General features: G+C 35.1%; 1 long non-coding RNA gene across 1 annotated transcript; it reads right to left on the bottom strand.

Annotated features, from left to right (window-relative positions):
* Nucleotides 1-220: 220 nt before the first annotated feature.
* LOC125246373 lies at nt 221-1,707 on the bottom strand. The gene is made up of 2 exons (XR_007179819.1): nt 1,200-1,707; nt 221-995 (listed from the first exon to the last, which is right to left on the bottom strand). It is a non-coding gene; the product is annotated as an uncharacterized LOC125246373 (long non-coding RNA).
* Nucleotides 1,708-18,651: the final 16,944 nt, after the last annotated feature.

The following is an 18,651-nucleotide window of genomic DNA, read 5'->3' as shown; positions in this document are numbered from 1 at the left end:
ATTTTGTAACACCTGCTCGTTAGTAGTATGCACGAACAGTGTTAGCTGAATGTTTGACTCAATGCCAACAAGTAGTAGCTAAATTTTTCAATGCACTGAGCTGGATCAATGGGCCGATCAGAAGATACGAAGCTCGAAGGAGGCAAAGCATACACAGCACACAAGTTTGGGATTTCAGATTTTGTTCTATTTGCTATTATGTATTTTCTTTTTTTCTTTCTGATTGAAATGTTGATGTGATGAACAGTAAATAATAAATGACAAAGATAAACCCAATGAAATGTCAACTTTTAACAAAAAGGGGAAACAAAAAATACAATATGACCAACTATAATCAAGTTCTTACTTGGAAGAAATTAATAAACCAAAAAAAACAAATAAAATGAATTCAACAAAACCTTTCCTTTGTTGACTCTTTGATTGATAATTTCCCTCTTTTCTTTCTCCTGGCTTAGGTTTGAAAATTATTGGTTTTCTAATTTAAATATTTTTTTATAGATTAATATGTTTAGTTTCAATTTTAAGATTTCTAATTCTCCTGCCTTTACTGTAGTTTGACTCTCTTGCTTCAAATGCAAACTCAAATCAATACTGTAACCAAGATGATTCAATTAGAGTAACCTGAATGGTTACCTCAAAATTTACAATGTGTATATAACCAAATAACACTTTTCAGAAATATATACATAAACAAAATAAATTGTAAATAGTGTTCACCTCAGTTCAGAAAGATATATACCTCAGTCCATTCAATATTAGAAAAATAGTCCATTCGAAAATTCAGTTCAAAAAAATATACCTGAGTCCATCAGAGTTCAGAAGGGAAAAACAAACGATACCACGAAGTGGATAAGATGATAGGAAATCAGAGATCCAAATTCAGTCTGGGGGCTCGCCATCTTTCTTTTCTCTCTCAATGCGGCTTGATGAATCCTCACCATGCGCGTGAATCACAGCGGAAAATCCAAACTTCTACATATACAACAAAAACTGGCCTGTACACACAGGATAACATTTTTAGAAACTCATTTTTCAACTCTGTTTCAACAGTATTTACTCTTCACACCAACATTTAACGTTCATTTACAACATAGGCCATACTTCATATACAATGAACACATCACTTCATTTTAACACACATAGGAATACAACACACCATTATAATTCATCACATGTATGAAAATAAATCCACAACTCACCGATTCCTTTGAATTAAGTGTTTTGTTAATCTTTTTTTTCAGATTGCACCACGAACTACGGTGACGACGCTGACCAACTTTGGCTCGAGGCTCCGGATCAACAAGGCCACAACAAGCTCTTTCACAAAACTACTCAATTCGGTAAGCAATTTAACTCTAAATAACTTTTATATACTTTGTTCAGTAGTTGTTCACTAATAAATTCTCAAAATTAGATCGTTTCAACACAGAATTCTTAAGCTTTGTTTTCATGCGTTTCTGTTCCTTCTCTGTCTCGTCTGCGTCTCCCAGTGGGCGGAGTCAGCATCATTGCTGATCACCCTCAATTGGACGATCTACACCTGCAGTGCAATTTCTAACTCTAATTGGATAAATGTTGCTGCAGTAATTTGCATGTTACTGATATAATTAATAAAGCATTTTATTTCTCTCAATTTTCTTTTATCATTGTTTTTTTTTTTTCACACATAAACAGTTTTACTAGAAGGGTAATTATGCCAAAAATAGTTTTTTTTTCTATGGACTGTAAATTTCAGTCAGGGTTACAATTTATCTATGAAACCTATATTATTCTGCGGACACCACTTAGACAGCCAGCCATTGAGTGATGATAATCTGCTAACTATCTCATCACTCTGACGAACAGGAAGGGGACCAGAGCAAATTACTTCTCCTGACATTGTACTTAAGAGTTCACACACCTCTTTAATGTTAATTTTAGTGATCTCCGACTGGCAAAGTCGAACATCATTTGTGCCAACGTGAATAATAATTTTAGAGTATTTACGATTAGCATTAGCCAGCACTTTTAAATTTGCTTTGATGTCAGGTGCTCTGGCTCCCGGCAAACATGTAACTATGGTGGCTGGTGTCTCAGAATCGCCAATTACTAGGACACTTTCAACAGGATTCTCAGTGGGTGCGTCACTGAGTGGGGAGAACCTGTTTGAAGTTCTTAATGGAATGGAAGAATGGTGTTTTCTGCGGCTAGGCCACCTCACCGTTACCCAAGTTCGGTACTCTACAGCCGGAACCGAACAATGTACAGAGTTCACTAAGCTAGTCGCATCCAAAACAGTATCTGAAGCCCCTGCATTCTTACTATCCTCGATTAAAGTTTGGATGCGTGTCTCTAATTCTGAGATTCTCTCTGTCAGCCTGACTATTTCCCTACATTTATGACATGTAAATCCCTCATCGCTGACAGAGAGGGCTATGCTAAACATGTGACAGATGGAACACGATATAACACTGGGAAAGGATGACATAACTCACCGTGTTTGTAGACTGATCCGAGTTGCCACAGCTGTTTGATGAACGCGTTGGAAGAGAAGCGCGCGAGACTGATGACAAGTTAAACAAGCTAGCGAGATGCAAACGCATTGAAACAGCGATTTAGATTCAAAGATTACAAGCTGGCGACGTCAGATTAATGTGGTGGGAAATAGTATATATATAAAGTAATGATAATATAAGCAACAAAAAGTAGTGATGGGACGGTTGATACCGGGGCTCCGATGCTCCGACGCAGTTTTCAAAGCACTTTTTTCACTCACAACCACAGCCTGGGACAAGTCTGCAGATGCCAGCTGAACATGGTAAGAAAAACTAGGCTATGTATTATAAAGAGCTTAATTAAACTTCCAGTCACTTGAAAACACAATCCAGCTGGTAATTTAATTTGTATTACAACCTCTATTACTGTTAGGCTACTGTCATTGTCATCATCATCATCATCATCATCTTATTCATCACTAAATTTTGTGTTTGTATGTGTGTGTGTGTTCTTTTGACAGGCCCCAGTGGGTTTCTGTATTCTAATGTATTTTTTATTCCTTTTTAAAGGACCGAGTCAGTCCCCCTCCTCGATTCTAGAAGAGCTGTCCCCTAGGCCAAGAATAAAAAACAAAAGGCCACGAAAGAGGGCATGTGAATCTTCAGCTGTGCTGACCTCCTCGCCATATAAAAAAATGTTGGAGGACAAGATAGCTGCACAAAACAAAGGCACACAAAAAAAGATGATACAGAATGCCTTTACTGTGGGGAGTTAATTTCAATTAGTGGGGGGGACTGGATAAGGTGTGAGGGGTGCCAAAAGTGGGCACATGTAGATTGTTCCAATGAGATTCGAGGGGAATTCATCTGTGAAATGTGCATGGATGAACAGTGAATGACTAATGAAATAATGTTCATTTATTTATGTATTTATTTATTTATTACAACATATTTGTTTGCATGACTTAGTTATATGTATAAATTTAAATGCTAAAAATTTGGATATGTTGGACATTCCTCAAATAAATATTAATATATATAGGCCTATACATGTTGATACATTACTTGCCTTTTACTTTTAGAGATTAAAAACTAGTCTGTTCATTTTGCTGTTGATCTATGAAGCAAACTGGTTGGTAAGAAAGGGGGCATTTTACCCCACCGCTGGGGCAAAACGCCCCCTTTGTACAAAAATATTTTCAGTCAAAATACTAATTAATTATGAAGGCTGAGCAATTTTAATATTTGGTGAATAACTCCTGCCATAGTCACTCAAAACCGGGATGGCAATTCTAGTCACTGTTACGATGTGCTGTGCGGGAGAGATGAAGCGTAGATGGATATCCACAAACAAGGTAGTTTACTGACATGAAGGAGAATCAAACACAATACACACATAAACTAACATTCAGAACGGACAAGGAGTGAAGAGAGTGAGTCCAATATAAAGGGAGTGCTAATGAGGAAGTCCAGGTGATGATGATCGGTGATGATGGGGGAGAAGACGAGGGGAAGTGAGTGCAGGTGTGGAGAACAGGAGGATCATGGGAAAAGGAGTTCAGGAAGACAAGGGATCTGTGACAGTAACATTTATGTTATGTTTCACTGTAATGTCACATTTTCCTTAAGGGGGGCGTTTTCCCCCACTCTATCCTACTGACAATAGGAATAAAATTAACCATCACAATAAATAAATACACACACACAAGTCAACAACACATGAAACAACGCTTTATTCAAACTTATTGATCTAAGAAATCTACGGGTTACGTCACGGACACTACGTCCATATTTTTTTATAGTCTATGGTCAAGCGACGGGAGACAAGCGACAAAAGTTCAGATATTTCAACTTTATGCAAATCAGAAGCAAATTTCGCGAGCGACAACCAATAGGAGTGAAGTGTGGAGTGCATGTAATTTGTCTGTTGTAGTGTGGTGTCGTGGCAAGATGGAGGAGAAGTTGATTTTAGCAGTCAGTAATTTCCCCGTACTGTATGATATGTCTCTGTGTTCATACAGAGACACATTTAAAAAAAAACGATGCTTGGAAAAACGTGTCAGAGATTGTGGGCAAACACTAAAAACGATGCTATTTAACAATTTTATAGTTGCATGATTTAATTCAAATATTCTCATTTCAAATTATGAATATGCATACACAAACGTGTGTAAAAATTATATTTCACAGCTATGATATGATAGATATGCTGCACACCCACAGCAATGATTATACATAATGATAATGTGTGCTGTGTATTTTCTGTTTGTGTTTTGTATTTTTAGCTGAGAAATGTAAAAAAAAGTGGAAAAACCTCCGTGATACTTACAGGCGGGAGGTCAATAAAGTAAAAGACCAAAAGAGAAGTGGGTCAGCAGCAGGTGGCAAACAGTGGAAATATAGTGCCATCATGGGCTTTCTTAACCCTTTCATGGAAGCAAGGGCCAGCAGTGGGAACATGCCCGAAAGGGTTAGGAGCCCATGATGGCCACTGATGAGAAGCGCAGGCCAAACTGGAAGAGGGAAAAAATCAGCCAGGCAGATGCAGCTTTCAGCCAGGCACACACAACAAGCTGCCAGGCAGACCCAGCTACTAGGAGGCAAGAGGGAGAGCATTTTAAAAAACACAAGCGTGTTATGAGTGCATTTGAAAAACAGCTCTTGACGGCATTAAATAGGGCAGAAGCATCGTCAACATGGCACAGTGAGGACCCAGATGAACAATTCATTCGAAGCTTGTTGCCCCAAATTAAATCACTAAAACCAGGCAGAAAGGAGAGGCTGAAATTTGAAATTCATCGAATGGTTTATGAGGCCCAGTGCAGTCAAGAGGAGGAGGAGAGCGGGGTACAGCTGACAAGGCCATGAGGGGTGTTAGTAAGCTTATTTACCTTCGTGGTCTTGTCAGCCGTACCTTGTGCAGTCAGTGTTCACATTGTTAAAATGTTCTGTTACCTGTGTTAAAAAAAGAATAACTTAATTTTTGATAAATAAAAATGAAGGTACATCAAAAGTCAAACAACGGGCATTTAAAAACACAGGTTCAACACACAAGAAATATAAAGACTGCTTGTATTGCAAGGGAATGTTTGTGGAAATGAGCTGTGGAGGAACATGAGACGATGCAATCCAAACTGCCCAAGAAGCAATCTAAATTAATATGACTATCTATAATTAATTATTATTATTATTATTATTATGACTAGCACATTAATGCACAGTTTGGAATAATAAATAAATCATCATCTTTTGAGGGTTACTGGATTACAGATATTTGATGTGCTACTTTATTTCAGGCTGAATAGGAAATTTTTTTGAAGTTATAGATGTGATAATTGCTTATGCTCCATTGTCCAAACAAAATATATTATTGCTTTTAATTCATTGAACTTTCTGTTCAAGAAAAAAGTTAGATTGGAGTACATTATATTACAAATAACTATTCTATTACAAAGTAAAGGAGTTTTCATATAAGATAATTACAGTTTTTTTCAATTGCTAACAAGCGTTTAGCAATACTTAAAATACTTTTTCTAAACTCTTAACACAGCAACACACATTCATCACACAATTAGCCAAATAGTTAATTTTCTGCCCAAAACCATATTTTGTTAAATAAACACAAACTCTACATTTCAAAACGCTAAAAACCATTTTCAACACATACTAACTCTATCAAAACACAGCAAACCTGATTCAAAATCAAGTCGTTCTGTCAAACACTAGCACTAGTTTTCTATTCAATATGAACATACAGTCAATCAAAGTGCAATGACTGTCAAAATACTAACAGTTGATGGCATTATGAAAACTGCATTACTGTCATGTTTCAGTTCTACGAAATCCATTGTTTTTATAATTCAGTTTCCTTTTACTACAGTAATAGTATAATGCATGCAAGCCATTCTACATTTTTGGTTGAGTGTTGAATGTGTGCATTCTTGGCAACAGAAGTGAGTCATTACTTTATAGAATGTGCAGTAGAAAAAAAGAAGAAGAAAGTAACAGAATTGCTCAGGGCAGCCACTGGTCAGATGAGTCCCCTGTGCAGAACTTCAGTTGGCCCCTTGGTTGAAATCTCTTTTTGGGGTTGGGTGTGTGGTGTTGATGTTGCCCTCATAGAGGGTGGGATGGTGTCCCATTGGTAGTTAGTGCCCTACGCAGACCACATATTCTGCATATATGGAACAGTGGTAGTGGAATCGTTGTAGTAAAAGCTTTACATGAAGCTTTTACTGAAATGAAAACATGAAATTGATGCCATTGATCAACAACAAATCCAACATACATGGCCTTTGGTTTCTGGAAGCTTTTTTTCTGTCAAAGAATAAAAAAGTGTAAAAGGTAATTGTGACTTTTTATCTCACAATTCTATTTTTTATTTATTTATTTTTATTTTGCAATTGTGAGTTTACATCTCACAATTCTGACTTTTTTTCCTCAGAATTGTGATATATAAACTATAGGAATTGAGTTTAAAAAGTCAGAAATGTGAGATAAAAAGACATAATTACCTTTTTTATTTTCTATTCATGGCAGAAATAAGCTTTCATAGGTTCCACGTGTAAGTGAAAAAAACAGAGATGCAGTCCAGCACACATTCTTCCTCCTCTCCTCCATCTATCTATTCTTCTCCCTTACTCAAATATTATTATCTCTCTGCTCCTCTGTGTTGTTCTTCATCCACACTGAACAAATCTGATTCAAAGAGTCTTACTGTCCATGTCCATGTAATGAAAAGAAGTTCGTCTATGCTTCCAACTGAGACTGGCATCTGCTATTTCTCAATATTTCAGTGATCTGCTAATTAAAAATGCCTATTAATTGTTTCAGTATTTGTTTTTTCTATTTTTTTCAATACTTTTGAGCTGCTGTTGTTGCAAAAGTAGAGGTTGTATACTATATTTAATGATTGGAACACTGGGTCTTCATTTCTGACTTGCTGTGTTTAAGCTTTTGCAAATAAGATGAGAAAGATCCCTGATTTTGGTATGAGGTAAGCTTATATGAAAAGAAAATGTAAGAATTTTAAAAACGTGTTAATTTTGTGTGAAAACGACATGAATTGTGTTAATGGTATGGTCACAACAGACGGATGTTGTGCTAAATGTGTTTAGAGTTTTGAAAATGTGACTACAGACTGGACAAAAGTGTGTTAGCAATTGAAAAAAACTGTAACATTGAGTAGGCCTCTACTCAAGTGTAATTAGAATATTTTACAATTGATATAGATAACTGTCTACTTATATGTTATTTAATAATTATTATGGCTTTTTTACTCTAGGCCTATAACCAAAGTCAAGTGGATTGAACAATAACTATTTTTAAACAATTTAAAATTGACATTAACATATATTTGGAAACAATTTCTAAAAGTAAAACTTTAAAATCAGTGCAAACCATGCAACTGTTTAAGATAAACTTTTCTTTTATTGTTTTGTTTTGAAAAAAAAAATCCATTGCCACTATTGTTTTGATGTTTTCTAACAAAGAGAAGAAAAAGGTCTACAACTAAACAAATAACATGAATAAATAAATATATAAATAAAATGACATTTCTATTCATATTAGATGTGATGATTATAACAACAAAAAGATTTAAAGACAGCCAACAATTAAAAACTGTCAGAACAAAAACAACAACAACAACAAAATCTTTACAGGCCTTTATAGACATTTCACTAAAAAGCAGAAATTTTGTGGATAATTTGGTCGTAGCAACCCAAAATAATGGGCCATGGCACATCTTTAGCATTTAGGCTAACTGTTTGCCTGTTGTTTGTCCTTCACCTTTTTAGTGCGTCCTGCACAACTCACAGAACCATTCCGTTTCATCAGAAGAATTGCACTGTAGGCCTACACATAAAATGTGAAACCACCTACAACACCTGTCACATTGAATCTGCATGAAGAATGCAATAAAGAGAGCAAAGTCATTATCTTAACTTCACTGTTATGTCAAGACATGTTATGTTATGTTTTTATTGTTTCTGGATTAATTAATCGTAAATGAACGCAAGCTGCTTTTGTAATAGGTGTGCAATGCTGCATCCATGCCGCTAACTGTGACTTAGGCTAATAATAACAACAGATTTGATTACTCCCTTAAACACACTATAGCTGGACGCCGCCGCCGGCTACTTTGATTATTTCTTGCAGCTGTAGATATTTACCCAGTCAACCATCTGGACATCTGTCTTGTTTGGGAGGTCTCTCAGCCCACAGGTAGAGCAGAATTCCTTGTTTGATTCTAAGATAAAATGTAAAGTTACTTAATGCATAATATTTCCTAAGTTGGTATAATTAATTAAATTACATTAAAATGCAATGATATATTGATTTGAGCAATAACCTGCTGCAAGCAGAATATCCCGTGCCATCTCTCTTCTGAGGTTTCGTATATTTTCTGCTGAAGGATTTATTTGAAATTCCTGTGGAATGACTGGAAACTGTTTCACAGTTTCCTTTATCATCTTAAAAAAATGTACAAAAAATATAGGCTATAAATATTTTGTTGCAAAAATTAAAAAATTACTACTAATAAATTACTTTTACAAGGTTGGGTTTCCAGAAGTACTGATTGCTCATAATTGTTAATAATAGGCCAATTTATCGACATAATTTGAAAGCTAAACCTTTCTAATAAGGATATCAAGTGTTAAGAATTCAAAATGACAAATATTTTAATTATTACTCTGTCTTTGATTTATATGATTGGTTAAGCTTGAAATTCTGACTGACAACTGCGCTGTTTGGTAGATATAAACACAAGGCGGTAATTTTTCGATCTTTGTGAATTTGCTGATGCAGTAGGCCAGCACAGCACACTCTTGCAGGGAGATTCGTCGTAAAGATGAAAGGCGAAATGTATATTTGGTAAGTACACATTTCAAACACATACATACGTTTCTTGATTACCTTATGTATTTTATTGTAATGTTATTTGCAAGGTATAAACAATTTCCCGTTTAACTCGAGTTCCCGCCGAGAGTTGTGATAAAGACGCTGGTAGATGGATACCATGTGTAGCTACCCAGCTACTCATGTGTAACATTTGCTTAATTGCTTTAATTATATACAGTACAGTCCAAAAGTTTGGAACCACTAAGATTTTTAATGTTTTTAAAAGAAGTTTCGTCTGCTCACCAAGGCTACATTTATTTAATTAAAAATACAGTAAAAACAGTAACATTGTGAAATATTATTACAATTTAAAATAACTGTTTTCTATTTGAATATATTTCACAAAGTAATTTATTCCTGTGATCAAAGCTGAATTTTCAGCATCATTACTCCAGTCTTCAGTGTCACATGATCCTTCAGAAATCATTCTAATATGCTGATTTGCTGCTCAAGAAACATTTAATGTGTACAATTGTACAAAATATTTGTGTACAATATTTTTTTTCAGGATTATTTGATGAATAGAAAGTTCAAAAGAACAGTGTTTATCTGAAATCTAATCTTTTGTAACATTATAAATGTCTTTACTGCCACTTTTGATTGATTTAATGCATCCTTGCTGAATAAAAGTATTCATTTCTTTAATTTCTTTTCAAAAAAATAAAAATAAAAATTCTTACTGACCCCAAACTTTTGAACGGTAGTGTATAATGCTTCAGAAACTTTGTATTTCAGATAAATGCTGTTCTTTTGAACTTTCTATTCATCAAGGAATCCTGAAAAAAAAAGTACACAACTGTTTTCAACATTGAAAATAATCATAAATGTTTATTGAGCAGCAAATCAGCATATCAGAATGATTTCTGAAGGATCATGTGACACTGAAGACTGGAGTAACGATGCTGAAAATTCAACTTTGCCATCACAGGAATAAATTACTTTGTCAAATATATTTAAATAGTACACAGTTATTTTAAATTGTCATAATATTTCACAATATTACTGTTTTTTACTGTATTTTTAATTAAATAAATGTAGCCTTGGTGAGCAGATGAAACTTCTTTTAAAAACATTAAAAATCTTAGTGGTTCCAAACTTTTGGACTGTACTGTATATAATATACATACATATATATATATATATATTTCAGAGTTATTTCCAAGGTACAAAACAGCTTACGGTTATGAGAACTTTTTCTGTGTCTGGGCTGCATTTACACTGCACGTCTTAATTCCTAAAGGCCCAAACGGTATCAAACGAAGTTCTTCGTTTAGGGGTAAAACGAAGTTCGAAATGCTTGAGCTGCGATATACTGTAAACGAACATCTGACGGCGCCCACAGTGCTGAGATCGACGTTCAGATGAATATGTAAATTGATTGATTCTGCTATTCTCATTTGTAAGTCGCTTTGGATAAAAGCGTCTGCTAAATGACTAAATGTAATGTAAATATGTGCCATGAACTTAATTCCGATTGGTTGACTATATCAATCCATTATGGCGGCGCAGCTGCTTCTCGAGCTCCCAGATCCTTATCTTTATCCTTATCAATTCAGATGAATGGTAAAGTTTAGCCTCTTTAACTTTTTAACACGTGTTCCTTTTTTAAACACTGTCGTGGGTCAAATGGGAGGAATAATCAAAATTGGTTTATTTCATCCATGCAGTGTAAATGCGGCCTAAATTAATGTAGATGACGAAGATAGTTTTCGTTACAACGTATGCTTTTAAATGTCTGATGAGGTCAGTTTCTAAAGAAACATAATTAATTTATTCATTTTAATACAAGTATTGTAATTGGGTCATTCTGTGACAAATCAACTCATTTTCAGAAACTTCCCCAGCTCATTTTTATTTAATATTTTTTCTGTAGAAAGACAAACATAAATAGCAAAGAAAGCAAAAAACATTAAATGTCACAGATGTATATTTACTGAGTAATCCACTATTTTGTAGAGGGGCATTTTCATTTGTCATTTTCACCTGAGATTTGGAGCCAGATTAGAGGAGTGTAAAAATGACTTCATGAAGATGGCAGCATCATTTTTATTTTTACACAGATTGATATTAGAAAAATCTGTTGATTTATATCAATATCTGTTGACAGATCAAAAATGGTAAAAAGCACTTCTTGTATTTTGTGCCTCAAGTTTGCATGCAACTCAAGAAGTATTAAAGATATTTTAATATCCTTCAAGATTCTGGTTCTTAACAAAATTTCCCTTATGTATCTTCATTTTAAAGGGCCTCGATGGTTCAGTCCCAGAAATATGGAGATCTTAAAGGGTTAGTTCACCCAAAAATGAAAAATCTGTCATTTATTAATCTCCCTCATATCGTTTCACACCCGTAAGACCTTTGTTAATCTTCAGAACACAAATTAAGATATTTTTGTTGAAATCCGATGGCTCAGTGAGGCCTCCATAGCCAGCAATGACATTTCTCTTTCAAGATCCATTAATGTACTAAAAACATATTTAAATCAGTTCATGTGAGTACAGTGGTTCAATATTAATATTATAAAGTGACGAGAATATTTTTGGTGCGCCAAAAAAACAAAATAATGACTTATTTAGTGATGGTCGATTTCAAAACACTGCTTCAGGAAGCTTCGGAGCATAATAAATCAGTGTATCGAATCAGCTGTTTTGAAATCGACCATCACTTAATAAGTCGTTATTTTGTTTTTGTTTTTTGGCACACCAAAAGTATTCTCGTCGCTTTATAATATTAATATAGAACCACTGTACTCACATGAACTGATTTAAATATGTTTTTAGTACATTAATGGATCTTGACAGAGGAAGTGTCATTGCTCCCTATGGAGGCCTCACTGAGCCATCGGATTTCAACAAAACAAAGGACTTATGGGTGTGGAATGGCATGAGGGTGAGTAATAACAGAATTTTCATTTTTTGGGTGAACTAACCCTTTAATGTGGCTCCATGAGTAAATTGGTCACATTTTCAGTGGTCAGAAACCAAATGTGGGTCACTTTGCATACATCTGATACTTTATTTTCTTCACAGTAAAATCTGAGGAACAACTTATGTTGAGTCTTGAAATGTATTGTGTTTTTCTATTAACACAATTGTATAGAAAAATTGTGTTAATAGAATATTTATGTCTGAGTGCCATAAATATTCTTTTTTCCAAAGTATGGTTGTAATTCTAAAAGTATTGAAGGATATTAAGAAATTTTCTTTTTCAAGGCTCTATATAGTTTAATCCCATAGATATTGGGATCTCAACCCACATGGAAAGAACCTATATGTGGATATATGCGCATATATGAAACCTATATGCAGTGTATATGTACATATATGCTGCATATATGCACATATATGATAATATATATGCTGCATATATGCGCATATATACTGCATATATGCTATATATATGCTGCATATATGCGTATATATACTGCATATATGTGTATATATGCCACATATAGGCAAAATTGAGGTGCATATATGTGCATATACAGGAAATATAGGTCTCCTGTATTGCTTCTTCATATCCATATATATGCCCTATACATACAAGATATGTCTTCTATATAGCTAATGGCAGGATCTGGTCATTTTGTAGCTCATATCTCATTTTTGACTGTCATACATGATGCCTAGCTCATATTTTCTATTATCAAGGCAAAAACTAAGAATTAACGAAAAAAATTATGCAAGAACTTATGTATGTGCGAATGTAGCAGTTATGTATTTAGACAATTATTTTGTGATTCCACTTGCCATGACCATATTTGGGGTTTCCTGACGCCATGCTGACTTGGGGTGTTGACGCACTTTGCTGCTTCCCAGTCTGCATGAGACATCACAGCGGTAGGTCGCACAAAGTTTTTGCGGTGATTCAATTAAGGCCATGTTTCATGTAACAGCTGAATTCACATGATATATTTGTATGATTGTAATCCAAAACCCCTCTGTGATGTACATTCAGATGTTTCGTTGATTATTTTTCTTTACTTAAGTTACTTTTAATATCTCTCTTTCTCAGCGTTGTGCGTTGCTGCCGCATGCTGTTTGTATGCTGCACAAGTCCTCATATATTGCCATTTGTGTTATACAGAATAAAGTGAGGACCTGATGGCAAGATTTTTCGCAGTCTGTCTTTGATTACGACACAACGCAGAAAACACACCGCTACACGAACACGTGAAATTGGTCCCACATGGAAAAAACCTATATAAACATATATGTTTCAATATAGGTTTGATATAGGTTTTTAATATATGTGACATATATAAAATTGGCCGTTTTCCTATATTATATGTACATATATGTACATATAATATAGGAAAACGGCCAATTTTATATATGTCACATATATGTAAAACCTATATCAAAACCTATATTGAAACATATATGTTTATATAGGTTCTTTCCATGTGGGTAAGCAGGTCGGAGAGGTGTGAATGTGTTCAGGGGAGACTGAAACTGAATGGGGCTGTTAGCACCACAGAACAATATTGACCATACACTTGAATAGATGACAATAAACATCAATTAACATTTTAGAGTCTTTTCAAAATAAAATCAGATGACATGGTCTTAAAAAACATGTAATAAAACTCAGTTTTAAACTTATCATCTTCAGATTTGAAATGTAACATGGGCAGACATGTGGCTTTAGCTGCAGTGCATTTCTAGATTGCTAAAAGGCCAACTTCACTTTTATTTCCATAAAGATATTTCATTAAAAAAAATTTCTTATAAATTTTCAAAACTTTGAAGCTATTTTTAACTATTTTCTTCATTGTGTCAATAATTATGACTTTACAATAAACTATAAAGTGTCTGCTTTCAAATGAGACCTTACTTATGCTTTTAGTGCAAAGGGTTCATGAACTGTATCTGTTTTAGTTTGGGTATGTCAATTTCTTGGGATTTTCTAAAAGTGGGGGTGCTGGCTAACAGGTTAAGGTAACTTCAGTTATGCCATGTTTAGTGTCTGTGGGTTCGTGTCGGGAAGATTTAAATGCTTGTGTATGCGGTATGTCCATACCTGTGCAACACATCAATATTACAGGAATCTTTAATTAGTTCTTCTTCAAAAACTCAGCCAGTTAATTGCTCGGTCGTAAAAGCCCTGACAGGAGGCGTGTTGTCGTCTATGAGAGAGAGAAAGAACTCCCCACTAAGAGTCAAATTAACAGCTTAAGTTGTTCCATAGTACTTTATCCAATGCAAGATACTGGCAACAACTGTTTAACTGTTTAAACGCACAGCTACCTGACAAATATTAAGGTTATCCCTCCAGTGCGAGGAAGATCCATGCAGATCCGCTCTGACGGAAAACAGTGTTGATGGGAATATTCCGTTTGACAAATTAATAAAATTGGCTGAAAAATTATAATTAAAGTATTATAAAGAGACCCCTTTGTTGTGGTGTGGCAAATAGAAAAATCAAAATTGTGATTAGGTGAAGGATGCGTCAAAAGATATCAAGACCAATACAAGACGAGACGCCCCGAAATGGGATGTTTAGAAATAATTGTGAATGTTGGACTGAACCCTATGAATCAAATTTAAAGGGGTTTGAAGTGTTGGTTGGCAAAAACTTTCTCCAATTGAATGAAGACAAGGGAGAGTTTATTGTCTTTGGTCAGAAAGGATGTGGTTTGAATTCTAATGACAAGTTTTTTTCTTGTTTAGATTATTGTAACTCTTTGTATCTGGGTTAGACAGGCCTCCCTCTCTCGTCTGCAGCTGGTTCACAACTCTGCTGCTAGGCTTTTCACTGGTACCAAAAATAAGACCATATTACTCCTGTATGGATTTCATTACATTGGTTACCGATTCGATACAGAATCCAGTATAAAGTGATGTTGCATGTTTTCAAATCTCTTCATGGCTTGGCATCAGAGTATATTTCTGATTTAATTAGTTTACATAAACCTTTGAGATCTCTTCGCTCCAATGATCAGTCTTGTCTGGCAGTTCCTCTAGGGTCGTTTCACTGGTTGTTAAAAATGTATTTATTTTCCTATAATGTGTTGTAAACTGTAAGTATTTGTTTATTTTTTGCTATTTTCATGTACAGCACTTTGGTACCCACTGTGGTCTTCTGAAAATGCTTCAGAAATAGTTGAGTTGAGAGTGGCATATTTAATCTAGATGTGTATATCAGAGGTAAAACAGAACTTAAAATCATTCTGTTTTACTTCATTACTTTGCTTAGGCACAGTTAAGAGTATGCCTACGGTGCGCACATATTTATGCCAAGCTTATTTTTTATAAATCCCGATATATGCATGGAAAATGCTTACCCACACTTTAATGCCTTTTTTGTTCGTACGCAACGTTTATTCATCAGGCCCCAGAGGTGTAAATGGGTATCTGTCTCACTCGTCTACTAATGATCCGATTGACCAAAATACATCTTAATACCAGTTGTAAACAGGACCTTAGATTTGATTAAAAAAACACTAATTGTTTTCCACATTCTTTCTTTTCTGGAAAAAACCTTGCTGAAGTAGCTCCATAGGAACCTAAAGTAAAAACGCAGGATGAGTGAAGCCATGACGACTTGAGTCCGGGGCCCAACATCAATAAAGACATCCAGTGCTAATAAGAGTTTGAGGATCCTAACACAACATGGAGTTAGCATGGAGAAAGCAAGTGAGAATGGACAAATCACTTGTGATGAACAACCCAGGATGGAGGTCTTGTGGAAGATGAGCATCTGATATGGGCCACATTTAAAGGTCATCTGAACAGCCTCAGCCAAAAAACACAACAAAAACTTATTTTGAGCGGAAAATCAGCTGCAATGTGAATATAGCCTTAATTTCACATGGATACTTATTTTCTGGTGCCATAAGAATGATGAAAGTTTTTTTTTTTTTTTTTTTTGTTACAACAGGGGCTGTATGTACAGAGCCGAGTCTAATTTTAGTGTTAAGTATGTCAAAATACACTAAATACAGCATTAACATCCTGGGTATATCCTATCAGCCCAATGTTACATACCAAAGAGGTCAGATTTATAGATGTGTATTTTACAAGCTAAACGTGTAATAAAATATCAATGAGCCAAGAATTGGGATGTGGATTAAAGAAATGGCATAAAGTATGTCAATGGAAAAATATCATTGTCAAAAAAAAACCAAATGTTTTTTAAAGATGTCTGTAAACCATTTAATAATTTTTTAATGTTAATGTTGTTAACCTGCTACAAGAAAAAGCAGCTTTAAGGGAGTAGGGTAGCATCATGATCTCCTTTCATAGACCTGTATCTTTATAAAAAAAATAAAATAAAAAAAAATTTCTTCTTCTTCTTCTCTTCTTTCCATTTCTTTGTTTGGGAATGGGGGGTGGGAGGGAGAATAGGGTCAACATGTTTGCTGTGACTTACATGTTATTTATTGTGTAATCTGATGTGATATGCAAACTGAAAATACAGTGAATATATTGTTAAAAAAATACAGTATTAAAATCCCTGTGAACTGGATGTTGCAAACGACTTTTCTCCACTGTTGTGATTTCCAAGTGAAACAGAATATTGAATAGAGGGCAGAGTTTTACTTTAGTGCTCCTCCTCTCCATCTCTCACTCATAGCAGACTAACGGTCGGAGGGGAGTGGATTAAGCGTTTTCAACCCAAGCCGTCAAACTGATGTCATTAGAGAAGGGGCACTGTTGCAGAGGGGAGGAGCATTTTCAGATTGATTAAATATTACGAAGCCAAACTATTTTTTTGTGTGTGGATTGACTTGTTCACCACAAAACTAGCAATTTGAGGTAACAAAATAAATAAGGTCAATTTTGATTCTACTGCGACACAGTACACAATGAAATGACGTCCTACACTGCGCCATGATATATGCTAGTACGTCATGTCATTGTGTACGCCATTGCGAAAGTTCAAGTTTTTTTGGACGTACGTTGAATGCATATGGCTGTCCTGCCAGAAGCTCGTTATTTTACTTCATAATGCTTCAGAGGGCCTGGAGTCATATGGATTCATTTTTTTATGGATGGATTATGGATGGAAAACGGGTGTGTAAAGCTCTGGAAAAGTTGGAGCGTAGAGAGGGGGAAGAGGGGCGAGAACAAGACCTACAACACTCTCATTATACAGAATAATGAATATTAATATATATGAGCATGGATAAAATGACAACAAACTCCCAAGCACAAGGGCAAAAGAATATTTAAAAAGGGCTAATAATAGGCTACTTTGATTACATTTACGAGCACTGCAGTCTCATGATAACACAAACACAGACAGAATAAAGACAATTAATTTTTTGTCCATTTTTCTTTGAATTTTCAATCTAAACCAGTCTTTTGTCTATTAGAATAATCATGTAATTGTGATAGGCCACACCACTGTATCGGTGTCCAGTTTGCACATATAATTTATTTGAAGAAGACTTGATAAAATATGTGTGCATACACCATGCTGGTTCATGTTTGGTGCAGGAGAATATGTGAAATATGTCTATAAAAACTGTAAACCTGGATCCTTAACTCTGTATGAGCTTGGATCCACGTGGCTAGCGTTGATAAACACAAAGCAAAGCTCCGTACTGAAACCGATCAAATAAACGCTCCACCTGTATATCACAACAACAATTGTATTTTTCATGTGTTCGTATTCAAAATCCAGTTCTGACTGCATCACGGGCAAAATACAAACAACACTCATGTGCTGCTGTGCTGAGGAAAACATACATATGGCTTGTTGTATGTCCGAACGCAGAGGTGAATGAACACAATTTTGTGACATTTGAATTCTCTGCTGTAATGTGATCTCATGCGAACATATTTTCCATTTGTGCTGGTAAATTACAGCAAAACAATCCTCATGCACCCAAGCTTTTGCTCTGGTCGTCTCGCAGGAAAACATATTTTTGTGTTGTAGCATTGAGGAAACGAACACCAACGATATGTCTCTGAATGACAAGAGACCGAGGCGAGAGAAGTGATGCTTCCTCATGCTGAATATTGAATATCGCTGAATACTGATGACGTCAGATTTTGTGACATTGCTCCGACTTTGCTTTCCAGACCGGAGGACAGAAATTGCTCTAAAAAAAGCAAAATAATTAATTTCAACTTTTAAATAAAATTAACGAGCACCTTTAGTGTTTTCAATGATGTGCAGCCTATACATATCTGTTCATAGCTCAAAAAATGTGTTCTGGGGTTTCATGACCCTTTAATGTTAGTTAACCACATTTCTTTAGTTTAATAGCATAAAAATTGGCATTTGTTGAAAATTACATAAGTCCAAAATTTGAAAAGGCTTT

The sequence above is a fragment of the Megalobrama amblycephala genome, linkage group LG14 (assembly GCF_018812025.1).
Source record: "Megalobrama amblycephala isolate DHTTF-2021 linkage group LG14, ASM1881202v1, whole genome shotgun sequence".
Taxonomy (NCBI): domain Eukaryota; kingdom Metazoa; phylum Chordata; class Actinopteri; order Cypriniformes; family Xenocyprididae; genus Megalobrama; species Megalobrama amblycephala.
This window is presented reverse-complemented; position numbering and strand designations above follow the sequence as displayed.